The sequence below is a fragment of the Ischnura elegans genome, chromosome 10 (assembly GCF_921293095.1).
Source record: "Ischnura elegans chromosome 10, ioIscEleg1.1, whole genome shotgun sequence".
Lineage (NCBI taxonomy): Eukaryota > Metazoa > Arthropoda > Insecta > Odonata > Coenagrionidae > Ischnura > Ischnura elegans.
The window spans coordinates 51,718,502-51,739,999 of record NC_060255.1 but is presented as its reverse complement, the minus strand read 5'-3'; positions in this window follow the sequence as shown (position 1 = coordinate 51,739,999).

The following is a 21,498-nucleotide window of genomic DNA, read 5'->3' as shown; positions in this document are numbered from 1 at the left end:
GAAAAAAATAGATTAGCTCAACGCCGCTTCAAACAAAAACTGAGAGACAGTGTATCAGAGAAACCAGGAGACTCAAATAGAATATCCACAACCCAACCAAGTTATGAAGCCCAAACCTCTTCCATTTTAACATCTCCATACAAAAGTAAACAAAGTCTAGGAGAAGCTGTAAGCAGAATCAAAAAATGTCTCCCTAAGAGTCCGCGTAAAGTTAAGAGAGTTTTGCAATATCTCAACTTACAATATGATGAACCCTCTCTTCCTAAGACCCAAAAGGTAACTCATGACGATATTGTAAACATAATTCAGAACTTCTATTTGCAAGATTCAATCGGTTGGATGTGTCCAGGACAAAAAGATTTTGTAATTCCAAGGCAGCCAGATGGCAGCAAAATAAAGTATCAGAAACGGTATATGCTTATGACATTGAAAGAAGCATACTATCATTCAAGACAACAACATCCGGATCTCAAATGTGGATTTTCGAAGTTCTGTAGCTTGCGTCCTACCTACATAAAATGTTTGACGGATGTACCTCACACGACTTGCACTCGCAAGTATCATGAAAATCTAAGATTTTTGTTGAGGGCCCTGTCAAAGTCAGGAGATGCACAACTCATTGTACCCACTGAATTCAGACCTTTTTTGGATGCTATTTCATGTGACCAAGAGTTAGAATTCTGCATGATAGGTGAATGTGAAGGATGTGCAGTCAAGTTAAGAAACTTCTGTGATTTGTTTGAAAATCCCCACTGAAATCAGGTGGGAACAATGGGAGAAAAGAGGAATCAGATATGAAAAAAATATCCATGAGGGTACAATTGAAGATTGTTTGAATGTTCTCGAAAGTCAACTGATTTTTTTCAAAAGGCATACATTCATCAAAAGAAAGCAAAGTCCAGCCTTCAAGAATGCGAAGTTAAATTGCGACAAGGAGAATGCAGTCATTCAAGTTGATTTCGCAGAAAACTTGACCATAATCGACCAAAATGAAATTCGAGCGGCTCATTGGAACCACAAGCAAGTTACTCTCTTCACGGCTTGTATGTGGACCCAGGATGCTTGTCAGTCGTTTGTAATCGTTTCAGATGAATTGACTCATGACAAATATGCAGTAGATGATTTTTTGAGATCATTACTTCAAGAACTACGCACCATGCATCCAAACATCAATAAAGTGAGATTCTTTTCTGATGGGGCAGCAAGCCAGTTCAAGCAGAGGTACTTATTCGAAAACATTGCTTTTTTACATGAATTGTTTTCTCTACAAGAACTTGAGTGGAATTTCTTTGGTAGTAATCATGGTAAAAGTGCAGTGGATGGAATTGGAGGTGAAATTAAAAGACAAGCAAGACTTGCCATATTATCGGGAAAAGCCAAGATTTCATCAGCCAAGACAATGTTTCAATACTGTTGTGCAAAAAATGAGAAAATTAAAATCAAGTATATTTAAAGTAATGAACTACAGGCCAATAGAAAAGAAAATCAGGAACGATGGGAAAGTATGTCATCTAGCATATTGGGTACCAGAAATACCCATAATGTTGTAGTAGCAGACAGGCATACTGTCTTACTCAAACCTTATACCGAAGCAATAAACTACACGACCATTCATTTGAGCCATCAGAAATCCATAAAAAAATATAATAGGTGTGATAACACTTCAATGAAGACCTTAGCAGTTGGAACTTTTATATTGGCCAGCTATAGTGGCAAGAAGAAAAAACTTATGTATGTAGCACAAATAGCTTCAGTATCAAATGAAGATACCAATTGTTATGAGGTACTTATCCTACGCCGAAATGACGGCAAGGGGATGGTGTACATATTCCCGGAGAGAGAAGACAGATGCTGGATTGACAAAAGGGACGTCGATCACCTTGATCATCAGCCTAAACTTCACATGGTTGGAAAGAGCACTAGTTACGTTTTTCATAATGCAGTGAATGGGCAGTAAAATAAAAATTAGTGTAAAAGAATGAAAATATTTTTCACCTTTAACTATTGCTTTATGTCATTACTTGTTATTTGATTATGCAGAAGTTACATTTTTTGTTTTACCTTTTCATAATTATTGACTGTTAATTCAGAGTTGTTAGAAGTTAATTGGTCTTATACTTTGAGTTTGAAACAAGTCTAAACAATTGGTTATTCTGTCATGGTAATTCCGTCACAGTAATTCCGTCAAGGTAATTCCGTCACGGTAATTCCGTCACGTGTTTGTTTTTGACTGTTATATACATATTAATAATTTCTAGTTTTGACAAACTGTGCGATCATAAGCAATGCCTCAAACATTGTTCATAGCCATATAGAAAGTTTTAAAATTCATCTTAGATTCACAGAGTTTGAAAATGTTTGAAGTCATTACACCTAGCAGGTTGACGTGGGAGTAATTCCGTCACAGGCATACTTTAGACAAATTTAGAAGATATTTGATGATTAATTTCGTTTCTCTGCATGATCATCATCTTCATAAAAGACTTTTGACTATGCCCAGTGAGAAAGGTTTCAATATTTTATTATTTTACAAATTTATCGAAATATCCTATTGCACAGTTCTCTCCAAAGGTAATTCCGTCACGCATGGAATTGCCCCGCAATCAAATAGCCAAATTGTTCTGGGATCAGCAACGTTGAGTTAAGAAACGCGTAAATTACCTTACTCCAACTAAAACATCATTTTCTTTATCTATACTGCATTTAAAAATGTAAGTTAGCTTTGCACAAGATGTGGACGGTTGGATTTATTTGAATTCCAAAAAATACAGACATTGGCCAGAAATTATAATCATTAAACCGTTGAAGCATATGGAAAAAAATATAAAATTTCCAAATTAACAGATATTATTAGATATATATTGTATCTTCTACCGTTCTTAAATGTGTGGAATTACTAAATGAGATGGGAATTCATCAATAACTTCAAACGCACACGATGAAAAAATACTACATTAAACTGAATAAACGTCTTTGGGTAAAACAAACACATTCTCCCGGCGAAGTCACACTTGCAGTTACACAGCTCAAAACAACGAGATAGACCCATTTGAAGTGTTTCCTTCAATCTTAATAGGATTTATTCACGTTTTACTTCGAGAACGGTCCACCGTCCATCTCATTAGACCGCATCCCACAGTGCATTCAAAAACGCCACAGTCAGAAAATTAGGTCATTCATTGTACATCGTTTGCGTCTTTGTTTTGCTACAGCGAATTCTCAGAAACTTTGTTAAAGCAAGCTGGGAATATACCGACTCTATTCCCAGAACGCAGACTCTCAGAACGTGTCCATGCTAGTTCTCGTGCATTAAACTGGCTTGCCAAGTACAACCACCAAATATAGTCCATCAATTAAACCACAAACGTTTGCATCGAATGGGTTATTATTTGCGTTGTATGAACTTAAAAGAGAAATTCCAAAACTGGCATCTCCTTTACGAACTCTGCAAACAATATAGACATTAAATACAAAACTATAATAATAATAATATAATAATAATTGTTTATTACTCCAAAAAATAAAAGTACAGAATAGAATTAATTACAAAAAACGGAGTAACTTTAGGTAGCCATTAAGGACAACCTTTTTTGGCTGCCATCATTTGCATAGGGTCATGCTGACATATAAACATTTGAATTGAAGCAAGCACAACATTTAAATTGAAGCAAGCACAACATTTGAATTGAAGCAAGCACAACATTTGAATTGAAGCAAGCACAACATTTGAATTGAAACAAGAAAGTACATATATTACATGGTATTACATCATAGAAAATAATCCTCCACACTTTGCATTCTAAACAGCCAAGACTGAATATTTTTCATAATTACGTTATTATTTTTTGCTTTCAGACATGATACGGGTAATAAGTTGTACACTTTTGGCCCTATAAACAAGAAACAACGTTTATACAGCGTAAGGTTAGTCCTAGGTAAAGTAGTACGTGATCTTCGTAGGGTGAAGGAAGGATGGTTGTATAATAATAACCCCGTATTTCCACTTCTCATGAAAAATCGACGTAAAACCTTGTAAATGAAAAGATGTCTCAAGGGAAGCAAGCCTATGCTATAAAATAAAGGAAAGGAACTTTCAATACGGCTCTTTTTTAAAATTACTCTAATAAGCCTTTTTTGCAATACAACAATGGATCTTATAGAATTTTAATAAGCTGCACCCCAACTAAACACACCGTAGTTTAGCCTGGTATTTACTAGGGCGTTATAAATGAGTTTCAAAAAATATGTTGGGCATTTGTTACGGATGAAATAAAAATTTGATATAGTTTGCCTCATATTATTTGCAACATTTTCAACATGTTGACGCCATTTTAAACGCTCATCCAGGATTATTCCCAGATACTTGAAACTAGACACCCGCTGTAAGGGCAAACAATCCGAACACTCATACATGTGACAATCCTTTGAGTGGTAGTACAAATCCCAGTCAATTATATACCTGTTACAAATATTGTAGCAAATGTATTTAGTTTTATTTACATTCATTTTTAATTTATTTGCTTCTAACCAATTCCTAAGATTAGCCAAATCAATTTGCATATTGTTTTTTACAATGTCCCAATTTTCACTATCGTAACTTAAGGCAATATCATCATCAAAGGCAGTGATGTGCCCTTTAACTTGATTATATAGTGCCGCCATACCCTATCCATAGCCGTTAAACACTCATTTTCGTCATATCTTAAACAATCACAACGTTGACAACACTTCAATTCCCTTTTAAACATAATTAACGGAGCATAAAATTTTAAGGAGTGATCAATGATCTCGTTTATCAGGCATTACTGCATTTCGAGAATGTTCAACACCGGAACTACAAAAATACTGCTATGTATTCCTTCAGAAAAATATGGATTCGTATGAAAAAGCTAAGGCATTACACAAAAATAGCAATCTAAAATATAGCGTTCAAGCGGCAATGCACGTTATCCGTCAATTCTATTCTAGCTCCCATTATACCTGCGCTTTCTTATAATCCTTGAATTATTATTTATTTATTCGGTAAAAATGTATAGTCAAGACAAGGATTCAACCTTAATTATTATTTTACCTTAAAGAAAACGTTCAGGAATAATAAAAATGCTCCCTTTTATGTTCTGGTCAGAAAAAAATTAAAGGTCAAAATATAACACAAAACTTATTTTAAAAAGACGAATAATTTAAGCAAATGCTGAAGAAAAATTACCGTCACGTGGGCGCAGTTAATAATCAACGCCAAGCTTAAAAAATTAGCAGATCTAATTCCGTAAGGGATAATTATCATCAATGTTAAGAGTAAAAACGTCATTTTAAGATATTAAAAACAAGTGACTCCATTCAATTTGGCCAGCTTTTATCGTCGGGTGACAGAGAATGTGCGCCTCATTTCCTTCACGAAACAATTAAGGCAGCATCAAATTAAGTTTCGGAAAAAAATTGAAAACGACGAAGAGTTTGAGCCACGTCGCAATCAGGTTGCTAAGGATAGGGCTCGTCACTACAAGCGTTGACGATGACAAGTAATTGGTTCCAACCAGTTGATGGAACTGCATCACAGACACTAGCGTACAAAGACTAAGTGTGTGCAAAACAGCACGAAAAAAAAACAAGTTGAATATTGACTACGCACGTGTAATCGAGTTATCGTATACATTTTCATCAAAATAAAGCCTCCCTACTTTTATTTCTTGCCCACGCTCTCCGGCATGCCTTCCTGCACATGATACCGTAATTAGCACCAGTTCATGACAGCCCGTAAGAGGATTTTCTTGTGGTTCTAAGTCTCGCTGCAGGTGCAAAAGGCTTGAGATTATCGGCATGGTAACGTACCTCCTTTGTAGTTCTTAATTTTCGAAAAAAAATATTATACCTATGAATAGATTCTTTCATTTCGTTCACAGAAAAACCATTAAACGATTACGTTTTGCACGCATGAGGACACTTATACTCAAACTAAAATCTTGCTTACATTAAGAATGATATTTTAAAATATACCATTGACCCAAGTGAATCACAGTAACGTCATGAGTTATGACGGATTCATTTTATAACACAATTGGTCATTCAAAAAATTTAAACGTTTTCAGCATCCAATGAATAAAATATGAACTACTTTGAGTAAAATATTATAAAGATGTGCATAGCAAATACGAGTGGGAAAAAAGACAAAAATACCATAATATTGTCGTGATGATAACTGAAAAGCGATGAAGGAAAGATAGCCTCTCGAAAGAAAAAGAGATTTTTACCAATTAAACAGCGTCAATTTATGTTTCCAATCCTTATTTTACCTTACAAGGTTTTAGCCAAGCATAAAACTATCATTTTAACGATATACATGATGATGCATAGAGATATCATAAAAAATGACGCGGATTTGAACATAGTCAAAATGAAAAAAGAATTATTTACAGTTTTTGTTTTTCTTAAAGCTGCCATCTCCAACAGTTTTTTTACATGAAATATAAATTTAAATATTTAAGCCCTTATTCACTCAACAAGAGAGAAACCAGGTATCGACATTAGCCTATTCCGTACGAAAGGCGCCCAGGGGACCACAGCTTAACGTCCCATACAACGGACGCTGTGCTGCACTTGAAGCGCCCTCCTCAAGGCACTTATGCAGCGATCGGGAAGCCTTTGAAAAATCTCTGCCACCCTACGTCTGCTATCTTTCTACGAATTACTGAAACTGCACTATTCTTTAATGACAACCCTGAAGGAGAAGACGAGGTAGAACGGGGGCCGGGTCAGTATGAGCTTCGGGGTTTTTTGAATCTAGGAGGTACTTTCAACCATCAGAGAGTATTGGAAATAAATTATCCTATTATTGCTCATCATTTGCACCCTTGTTGTTTTGGATAATTGAGTGTTACCACGTGAACTGTGAGTTGTGTGAATTTTAGCCGTTGTTTACTATTTTAATAATGAAATACACTTTGTGACTTCCACAAAATTCACAGAGTTCTATTTATTACCGGTGTCGGCCAAAAACCGGTAATAAATAGAACTCTGTGAATTTAGTGGAAGTAACAAAGTGTATTTCATTATTAATATGGAGCCCTTCCACCACGTAAAAGCTTCATGTTTCGATTTAACGTTGTTTTCTAATTTCAGAATGTTTTGTATCGATGGCAATTCATATTTAAGTGTTTTAATTACAGCAATTCTTGGTATGTGTTTTAATTACGCCGAAATATCGTTAGTTTCGTGTAATTGAACGTCTGACTAAACGTTGTTTTTCGGTGTCAGTTCCTAGGTAAGCATAAACGTGTTCTTGGGGCAGAACAGGTGGGGCGGAACGCAGAAGTGAGAAAAAATGGAAAAAATAATGATGGGATGAAGAGACAACTCTAATTTTATACTGCGGCAATTTCCTTTCAAAATCAGTCGAAGGCTGGGTCGTTTGTTCCATTTTCAAGAAATTGGCTCGCGATTCCTGGGCACGATCGGAAAGAGAAGCAGATGATTCTGTACTTCTGAGTAAATTTTGCGATTGGGCTTCAAAAAAGATAAGGTGAAAGGGTACTGTACCTAAAAATTAATTCAAATCAAAAGACAATAAAATACAAGTTGATATTTCCTTTTGTTTCACATATTTAATTTGTTTTTGTAATTCATTTTCACACTACCCCATTCAGCCCTATGCCTGGGGCAGAACGAGACAAATGACATAATTTTTGGTTTCCGGGGAAAAAATATATAATTAAAACTTTTTCCTCAATATTGTTGTATTTTTTGTTCAATATATTTCAAAAGGTCTATTAAAAATGTAAGGTAATTTAATTAAACCGTCGTGGGTTTGTTTTTTAATGTTGGAACTTGATATCCCATTCTGCCACGGGTTCCCCTCTATGATAACTATAACAGGAAAACAAACGCCCTCCGAAAATGAAAATTATCAATTTTTCCGTTCAATTAAAATGTCTGCTCGAGCAAAACCGTAAATAAAATCAGCCGTTCATCGTAAAAATTTCCATTCCATTGAAGATTTCTATACATTCAGTATTCGCAGATAAATAATTATAAAATAGGGCAGTACAGTAAGTAACTAATACAAAATATGCTTTTATTATGCATAATATGCATTTTAGGCTACATCTGAAGTTCTAAGTCTAATTTTCCACCAATGCTTAACGTGGCTCTTGCTAGTAATTATAAACACATTATGATTCCCTCGTTAATCACGTTCGACAATCTCATTCAAAAGGTATTCAAAGGCTAATCCTTATTTAATCACACGTTTGATACAGATACAGATGTGATGCTGACAAGGAAAACATTATGCCATTCTCACGAGAAAAACATCAGCGGAATTAATACAGGTAACACAAATGACCGTTAAAATTACGATCGACGCTTCCAACTTCGGATAGAAAATGACTCAGTTGTATAGGTCTGGCCATAATACACAGCATTTACGATAGAAACATGATGTAGGGAAGCATTAAAGATATAGTCCCCAAGGAAAGTTTCAGAGATAAGTACTTGGTACAGAGAGAAAACAAAACAAGGACGACGAACTTCAGGGAAGTGACTATGTTAGAAAAAGAGAAGTAGAAGGTTTACAGTCTTCTAATCTTCGTATTGAGATAAGAAAATGACTTCAAGGACACATAGGTGGAACTAAATTGACTGCCTACTTCACCGTTTGCACATCAACACAGTGAATAATTAATGAAACGATTTCCTAGATATTTATTCAATATTTTTACACGACCTATTTTTTACGCGCATTGAATATGAAATCCCAAAAGAAGTGAGAGCATGTTCATATTTTTATCCAAAGATCTTCACATTTAAATAGCTTTAATGGCTACCATGAAAAATACAAGCACAAAATATAAAACAGAAGAACAATGAAAAGCGGCTTCATGAATTTTTTATTGCGCCCGAATTATACGAGGAATATAATTACGTCAAAAAATTCGGAAACCCAGAGGAAAAAATCTGTAGCTCAATTCCTTCCGTGAGGAAAGAAAAAGATGTTAACAATCGTAACATTAATAATCTTCTCCTGCTTAACATTAAACTACTTTCCTTCGTCTATAAAAAAGAAGATTAATAAGCCCAAGATGAATTGACGATTTAAAAGTATAAAGCCAGGGGAAAAATTCATTAATTCTCATATCATACGGTGTAGATGTATGTATGATGACGGTGAATACGAATTATATATTTTACTTCAAACACATTAGAGTTGGAAATGCCAATCGATAAATAAGCAGAAAAAACATTTCCCACTGAATATATAAAAAGAATGAATGGCGGGTAAAAAAATGACTTTAATTTTAGGAGACCGGAAAAGAAAGCATGAACAAAGGAGGATGTGCAAGAATCCATACGTTTATTTTTTATCTTAAGGCCATAAAATCGGAAAGATAAATCAAAAAATGCGTATTTCGTATAAATTATTCAAATATATTGAGGATAAGAATGATAGAGAAAAATTCCGAATATATTCAGAGGCTAGAGAATTGTAGTGTGTCAGGTGATCTGAGTAGGTATTAGATGACTATATATAATGAAAAGTGTTTTTTTAAACTTTGTAATTCCGCACGTAATACGTCACGTGTGACGTGGTGTGTGCGACGTGATGTGGTACGTGATCATCAACCAGAAAACCCAGACGATAACGTACCACGTCAAAACCTATATTATGCTTCGATAAATTCATGTGTATTACAAAGTATTATCTTACTTTTCATTATGTAAAGTCGTTTCCATGAATTCACACTCCAGGAAACGTATTAGATGACTAATTGTATGAAATAGCAAAAAAACTGAACCATTATGGAGTTATCAGCAAATAACGAAAGTACAAAAATTTCACCCAACCTCAATAGGAAAATCAGTTCGTCTTATCCTGGACTCGAACTCATGAATTGACAAATTTTAAGGTGACCCTCTTTCCATTCAAAGTATTTAGCTGCTTTTAATCCAAGGTCCATGTTAAATGAAATATTTTTTTTTATTCTTAGAATATCATCAGAAACGATAGCATTCATGCATCAATTTTTTAAAAACCACTTCATAAACATAAATCGGAAACATTGAAAAGAAACCACCGCAACTGGTGGGAATCCCGAAAATTATTCTTTCAAACTATAAGCTGGGAAAAACTTAAATTCTAATGCACGTTACTATCTTAGTGTAGGATTAAACCATGAGAGTGAGAGATATTAACACGCCTTGATAATGGTAAACAAGCCGTTCGCCGAAACTTCGGCCAATACGGCTGCAATAACCTGGTGTAGAGCCCGAGAAGAGAACCTGAATTAATTAAAAAAATATTTTTTATAAGAACACACAAGATAGAAACAAAAAAATTGCATATTAAAGGAGGATTCCTGTTGACGAAATGGATTCCAAAACGAGCAGGGGAGATGTAAGCGTCGGAGCAGAAAGGAAGGAAACGAAACGGGGGAGGGGGTTGAAGCCAGGGTAGAAGAGGGGGTCTCCTTGGGTAGGTATGGGGGGCGGGGTACGGCTAAGTCCCAAGAAACTGAGAGGAAAGGGTTTTTTTTTCGAGGGAGAAAAGTAGCCGGGGGAGACTCAGATCCGAAACGGGACGGCAAGGCAGAAAGCTTATTTCCTTGGGATACGTCCCGCCTGACCTACAATTCCTCGTCCTAACTATATGGACGACTATTGGCTTGAGAAGAGAGACGAGGGAGGGAAAAAAAGAGAAAAGAAATAAGATGGAAGGTATTTAATAATAAAAAATATATCCTCCACGGAGGATTTCTATCCATTTTATTTTCCTTTCCATCGCTAAAAACCTTGTTCTACTTCTTTTTCTTTTAATGTTTTAAGCTCCTTCGACTTAATTCCCGGGCAAAAACGTCTCCAGTCCCGAGGAGTGGTTGAAATCAGAAGGAAATTTTGAAATGAAACCCTTTCAACTCTAAGGCCGATAAGTTTCTGTATTAAGTAATTGTAAATACCAGTTTCAAAATCTAAGTAACATGTATAAATATAACGAGTTTCATCTTAATCCTTCACAATTAAAGATTGATTATACCACGATAAATTTTTTCCCGTGAGCTGGAAACGCAAATGGTAAAATATGGATACAAGTTGTTCTCACCATGGCAGAATTGTAACCGTATACAGAGTGTTTCAGGAGGAATCTGCAATACTTCAGGAGGGGAGATAATTTTAAGATTTTTGTCCATGAACCAACAAAATCGGTATCAACAAAATCGGCGAGGTTGCGGAATCGTATTGTTGATACTCGCTCAAAGCCCTCGTTTAATTAAGCTCAAAGATTAATTGTTTCAGACAATTATAATTGCTTATTTTCATAGATTTTTCTTCCTCATAGGAAAATCTACTAGAATTGGTAGAAAATTAATTGCGTATGCTTGGTTTCGCTATTTAGTGGGCCCTTTTCGCTTCTATAGCGTTAAGGTGTTTTTCCCCGTCCCTCCCTTCCGCTCCTATCCTATCCCAGAGGCGTCGGCGGGCTCCCATCGCGGCGGCGCCTCTTTCCTTTTTCCTTCCTCTCCAGCCCCTCCCCGAATGATCGGGCGGATCAAGCCACGGGCTTGGGTCCCGGCCCCGGTGTGTTGTATCCTTAAGAGGGTTCACCTAGAACCCTCATCATCTCTGCTTATTTTCATCCAAACTCAATTATTTAATGTCCTAAAAAGTCCAGAGCATTAAATAAAATTTCGAAAATGCTGGATAGCCAAGAAAAATCGTTTTCATGGTCGCTTCATAGTGCATCCAAAAAAAATGTTTGCGTTGCCATAGCTAAGTAGCTAAGGAGTTGCGACCCCATGACAAAAAGTGATTAAAATCGTATCCCCTACCACCTCCTGAAGTATTGCAGATTCCTCCTGGAACACCATGTATAATACCCCACTTTTGCTGTAGTCATTCGACACAGAGTTCATCATACATCATTGAATGCATATATATGAATGAACCCTACCAAAATAGCTGGTAAGATTTTTCATGAACTCATTACCTTAAAATGCAGACAATATTGCTATAAAACATTTTAATAAACACCATTTGAAACTGGATTCCTGTCTACGGCAAGGTAAATATTGGAGAAAAGAATATTAACTCAAAAATACTAGGATAGGCTGACTCCCGAATGTATCATCCGTCTAAGATCTTAGAATGTTCTATAGAGAAGAGATGTAAACGACAAATATGAAGCCATTTCATCTGAGTAAAGCAAACGGAACATTAGCTAACTTCTATTTCCAATACAAATAAGGAAAATCCCTGAACTTCCCACGTAAAAGACTTGACGAACGGAGATATTACGCGAAGTTCGATTCACCAAACAACACACGATTGCAAATACTTTTGAGGAAGAAACTAATAGCATGGATAATTTATTCCAACCATACAAAATAATGCCATTGTGAGGAATCCCTCGGCTGTCGGCCATTTCCAATCCTTAGCAGCCGATAATATACGAATTGAAATTACTCATTAAATAGTCAGTTTGGCCAAAGATAATAGCTTTCAAGTTCAATCAAAAGTAGAAGTGACAAACGTACCAACATTTCACGCCCTTCTGGCTCACGTACATCATTCATTCTAGATCGCCCGCAAACAATCCGTTCACAGTAACAGACCGAGAATGTCACACTCTTCCAAAAATGTCCACGCTAAGAACGACTTTTACCAAATTAGTGAGACTTAAATAATCAACCGAATATATGGAAATTAAATTATGACGCGCTGCTAATGGATAATTTAAATAATCTTAAGCCTCTTAGCTGTAATATATCAACTCTATCCTCAGCCAGAATAAGGTTTTATTTGTTTTTAGGTCCTCCGATCAAACTCGGAATAGTTTCGAACTAAATATCAATCGCTGTTTGCCTAAGCCTCTCATTATAACCAAATATTCCATCTACCACACAAACTGAGCTCACTATAGCGTCTATCATTCTTTAAGTTTATTAATATGTACAAATAAAATTGTTTCCTGCTGCCTTAATAAGGTAAACCGCCTTTGAGGCTGCTTACGGCGAACCATGTAGATGTACATGAATCATTAGAAAGAAGAAATTTTGGAGCCATGTAAGTAACTTACCTTACATGAAAGTACCACTGAATGGCACACACCGGAAATTTAATTGAAGAGGTAATTTATAATATGAACTTTAACCATTACGGAAACTAACAACAAAAACTCGTTTTCGCACAATGGGCGCTTATTCCACTATAAAAGACAATTTAAACGTTATAATGCGATTGACTGTAGTTCATTGTATTTCGTAGTTTCATAATGATAGTTGTTAAGAATACGAGGTGTGTGAGAAAAGTAATGAGACTTGCAATAGTGCGGGCGAAAAGGCAACGTTGTGTCTACCGTCCTGTGATAGACCGATTTATTCATCTCTTCCACTTCCTCAATGCGAGTTTCAACTCCATACAGCTATCACAATATTTTTGACAGTGCCATCAGTGAAGTTGTGTTTTTGTTGCGTGTTACAAAAATGGAGCATCGGAAATTAGAGCCACGTTGTGCGATAAAGCATTGTGTTAAACTTGATGAATCCCCGAGTTTGACTTTTGAAAAGTTGAAACTGGCCCTTGAGGCACATTGCTCATCAAGAGCACAAGTTTTCCGCTGGCACAATTCATTTTTGGAAGGCCGAGAACATGTTGAGGATGAACCTCGCTCAGGAGGAACTTCATCTTCAAAAATTAACGATAACGTTGAAAATGTGAGGGCTGTCGTGATCTCAGACCGTCGTTTAATATTTAGAAAGATGAGTGAACAGTTTAATTTAAACACTTTAGCCGAGCATCAAATTTTGACGGACGATAATAACATGCGAAGAATTACTGCCAAGAGTCATTCATGTGCATACAAGTGAATGCTTCACCATGATAATGCCCCGTGTCACACGGCCATTTCCATTGGTGAATTTTTGACCTCAAAATGCATTGCTGTTGCTCCTAAACCCCCTATTCACCTGATTTGAATCCTTGTCACTTTTCCCTTTTCCCGGAATTGAAACATATCCTCAAAGGACATCATTTAGGACCTCTGTAGAACATTCAAAATACCGTGACCGACCAGATAAAAGACATGCCATTTCGAGACTTCCAGCGCTGCTACCGAGAGTGGGAACTACGACTTCGCCGGTATATAGCTGCCGAGGGGAACTAGTTTGAAGGGGATAGCATTATTGCTCGAAAATAATAAAAACTTTAGTTAGTACAAAATTACTTTTCTAACACACCTCGTAAATTGAGTGTCATAGTGGCACATGCGCCCAATGTTACCCGTTGCATAAGAAGAAAGTAATTTAATGACTCCGTCAGGCTCATAGAAAATTTATCATATTCTTTTTGGTTCACAAAAACGTTGTTTTGATAATATAGAGTTCAAAGTGATTACAATAGCTACATTCTCCGCGTGGAATTGTTCATATGTAAAGGATCCATTAAGAATTTTACTTTTCAAAATTTAAATTGTAATCTTCTTACCTTATAATTTTCCTCTTTCCGAAAGGAAATGGCAAAAATTGGGAACATCTGCTCTAACAAGATATTGTAGCAAAAAATAAAAATTCTTGAGTAATGACTTAGCCTGCATATTTGACCACATATGAAACTACATGATTTTTAAATTAACATAATGACAAATTCGAAAGAATTAATTAAAATTATCGTTCATTCAAACCGAAGAGATGAAAATATTTTCCGATTTATTGTTAATCCAAGGAGGTACCATAATTTTAAAGAATTATGGCCACATTTTGCGCGTGAGAAGCTGAATTATGACACAGATATACACAAAAAATTTAATGGCTTTACCATCGTTAGCTAGGTACCGATTTCGGACAAAAATTATAAAGAGGACAGGCCCCAGAATCAGAAAATAAACAATGGCAAACGATAAGTTCAATCAACTCCCGGACACAGTTTCTCTTTTTTAGTTTGTTCAGAGAAAATTGCCACAACGCCATCCGCCGATACGGCTTGATACCCTCCCAAAATGAATAAAAAAGGACCGTTGAACTAAAAACATAAGCTCAATTTAATCACCATCATTCATTTTACGCAATCACCATGGTCTCTCGTTTTTTTGTTTGGGTTTTTCTTTTTTTTTGCCCTTCGCTTCCAATAAGCTAGCGTATCCGAGTCTCCAAACGCTATTGCGTCTTTTATTTTTTTGTTGCAACACAAAAACTGCACAAAGTAGTTCGATCCGTGACCGCAGCCGTCCAACATTTTCTCCCACCGCCTAATGACACTGCAGTGCGGCCGGGAACTCCCGTACTTCCGCACGAGTGAACAGGATTGCCGCCACTTATACCCTCCTTAACACGAATGCATTGGGGAAACAACTGTCGGGCACAGTAGCAGGACGCAACGGCAGCAGGGCCCTCATTATTGAGACGTATCGCCCGCTCGCGAGCGTTCGGCAGCGCCGAATCGATTAATTGATCCGCGAGTCTGCATTGATAGTTGCAGCGCGAACCATACAGCCTAGAGAAAGTCAGATAATTTCTCGTCCTCCCTAGATTTTCCAGTTTCTCCCTTTGCGGTTCCTCAAAGAGATTTTTTTCACCTACACCACTTGAATTAATGACCATGGGGTATTTTTTAGGGGTTTTTACTATTTAGGAACAGAAATTTGGAAAAGAAAAACGAACTAGTGATCCATTACATAATATTTAAAATTGCATATGATCTTCCAAAATGTCACCACATGACAGATAATCATTCGTATCCCTCGACCACCAATTTTTTGTACATTTCTTTTATCAATTTATATACATTACTCTGTTTAGAAATAAATTCACTTCTACCTCTTGGCTTCTCAACCCCCCAATTAATCTTGGTAGTGAATTGTTTTTATGTGTTTTTGCTCCGCGCAAATAATAAAAAATGAGCTCAATTATGTCATACCATGTTTGGAAAGAGGAGTCGATAACTGTAACCAGATGTTGGATCCCCAGTTATATTTTAATTTACATTGCTTAGAGATAGAAAAAACTACTGTCACGACAATCCCATTGTAAATCATCCCAATATTAGCAAGAAGTGAATGACAGGTCTCAAATTAGGGCGAGTGATATGCCAAATTTCAATATAATTACAATTACCAGGATTAAAAGACTGACAAAGTATCTCTGTTTTCCAAAAATTGTCATATCCATTTAATATTTACTGTTTATATACTATTTTTCATAAGCAACCTAATGCTACAGCAGATTCAAATCGATCTCTAGTTCAATCAGTGAATAAAAATTAAACCGGAAGAGAGAAGTATGTTTCAATAAACATCCAAAAAATACATTATTCACTGCAACACTGCATCATTTTTCACATCCAACATAAGTTTCCTGCTACTAATCCTAAAACACTTTCCATCGGGCTACAACCTTGTCGCGGCGGAAAGGCTTGCGCGTTCCTATGAACCCTAGAGTTTCAATGGCGGGATTAATTCCAAATTATTCCCGGTGGGGCCACCGATGCTATCGTAGATAGGTCGAAGGGTAGGAGCCAGACGAAAGGTAGTCCACGTGATGGTGTCATGTAAAAAGCACAGTTGAAATGGAAGAGGAAAATCCTACCATCTCTTCCCTGAAAACATGGAGTACAACCAAATGAGCCTCGGAATCTCATCGAACTGGACCCGTCCGCAAAGGGCGGTTGTCGTTCACGACAGCGAGGTCGGCAAGGTCCTCGGGGTCGTCAACATGCGAAATCCTTGCAGAGACTTATCATCAGCAGTAGATGAAGAAAGAAGCAAAGAAGACCAAGAAGATGGAGAAGAATAAGGCAGCAATAAATGTGGAGACGTGTAATAAGAGGACAATAATGAGGGCGGGGAAACTAGAAAATATCAAAAGGGAAATGGAGGAAGGGAGGATAGATATCTTAGGATTATGCGAAGTAAGATGGAAGAATGGTGAAGACTACTGGAGTGATGGGTTTAGGATTATTTATAGTGGTGGAGAGGAAAGTCAGCGAGTTATCTTTATTATTAAACGGGAAGATGGATAAGCGTGTGGTAGGTAAGCGATAGGATTCTGGTAGTAGAAATTGAGGCGCGACCCATCAACCTTGAAGTAGTTCAAGTTTACATGCCCACTAGTAATGATAGGGAGGAAGAAGTAGACGAGGTGTATGAACAGCTCGAGGAAATAATTAGAGAAACCCCGGGTCAGAAAAATTTACTGGGGGCTGTAAGTACAACGGGGGACTGGAACGCCTCAGTCGGGGAGGGAAGGGATGGACACGAAATAGGAGATTCTGGGCTAAGAGTGCGGAACAACAGGGGAGAGAAAGCAACAGAATTTTGCAAGAGAAACAAGTGTTGTACACATGGAAAAGTCCAGGGGATGTGGGGAGATATCAGATAGACTACATAATGGTAATGCAGAGGTTTAGAAATAGTGTGAAAAACTCGCGCAGCTTCCCTGCAGCGGATGCGAATTCAGACGTCAACCTGGTACTTATGAAATGCAACGTCAGATTCAAAAGACTTATGAAAGTTAGGAAGGCGAAGAAAGGGAATGTAGAAGCTCTGAAGGGGAGTATGAGGAGAGAATATCAGGAACTTGTTGAAAATAGTATCAGGGAAATTGAAAATACGCATACTGTAGAGGAAGGGTGGGATAGTATTAAAACGGGAATAGTCAAAGCGGCAGAGAAGTCAATTGGCTACGTTGGCAGCAGAATGATAAAGAAGCCGTTGATTATGGAGGAAATGGTAAAAGAAATGGAGGAGAGAAGGATGTGGAAATGAATAAGCTTCATACCAATGAAAAGAGAAAGTTTCGAAGTTTTTCATAATGTGGGATATCAATTTAATTTAATAATTTGTTATAATTAATGCATAAGAACTTTTTAAATGGGTCCATTATTTAGAATAACTCTGTACTTCAGGGCCTTTAAATAGGAATATTCACTTGAGTCAGCATCTAGACTGAAAGGCTGACGTCAATATTCAAAATGAAACATAGTCCTCGCATCCTCATGATATTACATACCATGCTAATGTTTTACCCTTTTTACAAGCTTGAATACTATTAAAACTATTCGCAAGAAGGTTGCTTTTCAGAATATGTTTGTTCATAGTATTTGTTCCCTCAGCTCAGAAGATCCTCTATTATTCTGAAATGCCGAAATAATAAATCACAATTATAAACGACGACTAAAATTTCAGAGGACTTTTCTTCATGACTGTATTACTTACAATAACAACCTTCAGTAAAATAAAATACTAATGGGATACACGTGCAGGTCATTCGGAATAAAACCCCATTCCTTAAATATAGGGTTATTCAAAATGGAACCAGTGGAACCGGTTTCAATACTTCATATTCATTCCAGTTCGAATCAAAAATGAATAAGCTTTATGCCAATGAAAAGATGTTGTTTCAAAGTTTTTTCATCATGTGGGATATCAATTTAATTTAATAATTTGTTATAATTAATATATAAGAACTTTTTAAAATGGGTCCATTATTTAGAATAACTCTGTACTTCAGGGCCTTTAAATAGGAATGATCACTTGAGTCAGTATCTAGAACGTTGTCGGTGATTCGGAAGCCGAGGAAAAACCCTTGCCGTCGGCTTTCCAGGAGTAATTAGGAAACTTTTAATGGTGATATCAGACTTTTCTATGACTACGACAACAATCAGAAACACAAAGGGTACTGGAGTCATACGAAATAAATACACGTTGGTAATGATAAATTTCGGAATTAATTTTCTTACATTTGCGATCGTATTCATATCAATTAAACTTGCTGACTAAAAAAACGGATATTAAAACGGCAGAACAGCCACAAATTATGAAGGCGAAAAAGTTTTACCATAGATGACTTAGTGCCGCTGAAGGAATGGAAGTTGAACTCTTCCACTGGAGTGCCTCTCAAAATTGATTAATCCTGCGCATCGATAGGGATACAATGAAAAATATTCAAAGTTATTTCTAAAAAAATTGACATCCGACAAGTTTGCTACTGCCTTTCAGGATTTTCCAATGGCTAAAAAAAATAAAAATCCCTAGGTTGAGGATAAAGGATACAATCGTGAGCTTAAACTTCACATTAGACTTTCATAATGCTGCGAATAATAGATTTCCGGTCGCAAAGCATCAAAAAAAATACTATAAGTCAAGAGAGATATATATTTCATGATATAGTATGACAATGGCTGAAAAAACTAAAAACATGGTGTTCAAGTATTTGTTCAAGTATTAGATGTAATTTTTGGCTTCGGCGAGCGGCTGCTTTCGGCCCGGCTGTAGCTAAATATTCCAAGAGGCCCCTAAAAAATTATTTCAACTTATTTGAATGAATATTCCTCAAAAAGTGACTCATATACTACTACCATTGGTCAATTAATAAAATATACAATCGTCAATAAATAATGAATTCAAAAAATTTCATGAAAATAGAAAAACATTTCCAAGACAGAGAAAATTGGATTCCCAAATTAAGCCATCTATATGGGGTGGAGGAGATTAACTAGGCAACATTTTTGTAAGCATTGATTGTAAAACGCAAGGCCCACACATTTTACAGTAAAAGGTGAATAAAATGCAGAAAAAATATAACTCAATGGCATCTGAAGGGTAAATTTTCAGGCAAAGACCTTCATGTTTAGGAGATAACAATTGAAAGCTAATATACTATAATTGATATCTTTTAGGTCATAAATAAAAATTCATGCGAGCTACCTTCTGGGTATCATCAAACCTGACTTTAAACATTCATATTTATGAGATAACTGTTTAAAAATGTTATACCTTAACTTGTACCATAAGTTAAAACCCATACGAACTTTCTTCTGGGTAACATGAAACTAAAATAAATTAACTACACTCTCACGATCTACACAAGTATTACTAAAGTATCATAATAATCAAAGTATTAATAATGGAGAAAAATGTGGGGAAGAAACAATATCACATATCTTAAGGGAGATAATTCAGAAAAGGTGGAATCGATTATTAACTCACCACGCTAGCAGCAACCCCTCCGGTAGAAGTAAACAGAGAAGCGCTGAGAGCCATTCGCGAAGGATACGTTTCTGAGGAATAAAACACCGGAGTATTAATAATAAGAGCATTACTAAAGGGGAAAAACTTTTTATTATTGTCCATTGGCAATTGTCCAACTTTACCATAGGTCCTAACGTCTAATAAGAACAACACTACCTACACAGTAAACGAGTAAGCATCTGAATGAAAATCTTTCAGTAAAAAATTACCAGGGGTATTGCAATAATGATTTTTGAATGGAGAGATTTATACTAAATACTCCCTTCAAATCAGTTCTTAGATATCTCCATTCCCCATTTGTCATCGATTCTATTCCCACAAAGTTATCTGAAACATTTCGAAGATTAAGCGTTATCAGTAAGAACTTTAAATGACCAATTAATGAATACTTTCGAAAGTTTCCAAATTCATCGCATACTTTACAATGCATTGCTACATGGCCAATAAAAATCAAAGCACTCAGAAAAAAAACGAAATAATAAACAAAATGGACCACAACCATCATCGTTACTTCAACATTACTTAAGTAACATAACACACCTGTTTCCCATAGGATTTAAATAGGCAGGCTTTCTACGATCTCACTCAAAGGATAACGAGGATCAGAGAATCCGACATTTACAAACACAATTTTTTCCCACGCAAAAATTTTCATAATTGATCCACCTTTCCCAGTAAATTTCGACCACCAAATAGAAACCTTTTGATAGCTTTTTCTGCGCACCTTTCATTACCAAGAGTTCCAGAACTAAAAAGTACTTTCAAGTTCCCGTTTACTCCCTGGGGGGAAGGGGTTAACTGTGGTCGTATTCGGTGACCTCAACCGTTCGCGTTGCCCCGGTAACCCCTGAGATCTCACTTAGAGGAGACTTACTAGACCCTGACTTCAAGGGTACCGAGAAACTTCAAATCACCCTACCCGTCCTCCTGGCCTAAAACGTTCCAGGTCGACTCCTATGAGGAAGTAAATAGACTTAGGTCTAGGGAATAGTTTGTAGGGGTCGATATCCAAGACAACTCCCGATACAAGGAGGAAGCCGAAACAGACGATGCACGGAGAGGACTCATAAGCCGCTGATCCCTCATGGCTGATTGGCTGCAGTCATAATGACGCATCGCCAAGGAATTGGGGCAAGAATTCCGCAGCCAACTGTCACCCAAGAGTCGTAAAATAATATTTGAGGCTTGTTAAGGACACAGATGACATAAAGCTCCCGAAATAGGACGGTAAAAATTTTTAAAAATTCAACCACACTGTACTTCGAGGAAGCGAAGATTTTTTATCAAGTATAAGATAGAAGAGCCCATACTTTTTATTGAGTGCAACCATAATTATTGAAACCTTGAAATTTCAGAAATGGCTCTAAATGAAATATTCTCATAATAAATCTTTCAATTTTCAAGCTAAGAAGACTAAAGAGTAACATGAACATAATTGCGCAAAAGATGAGTTCATTGTAAATTTTTTGCTCCTTATTCCAGGAAAGAAA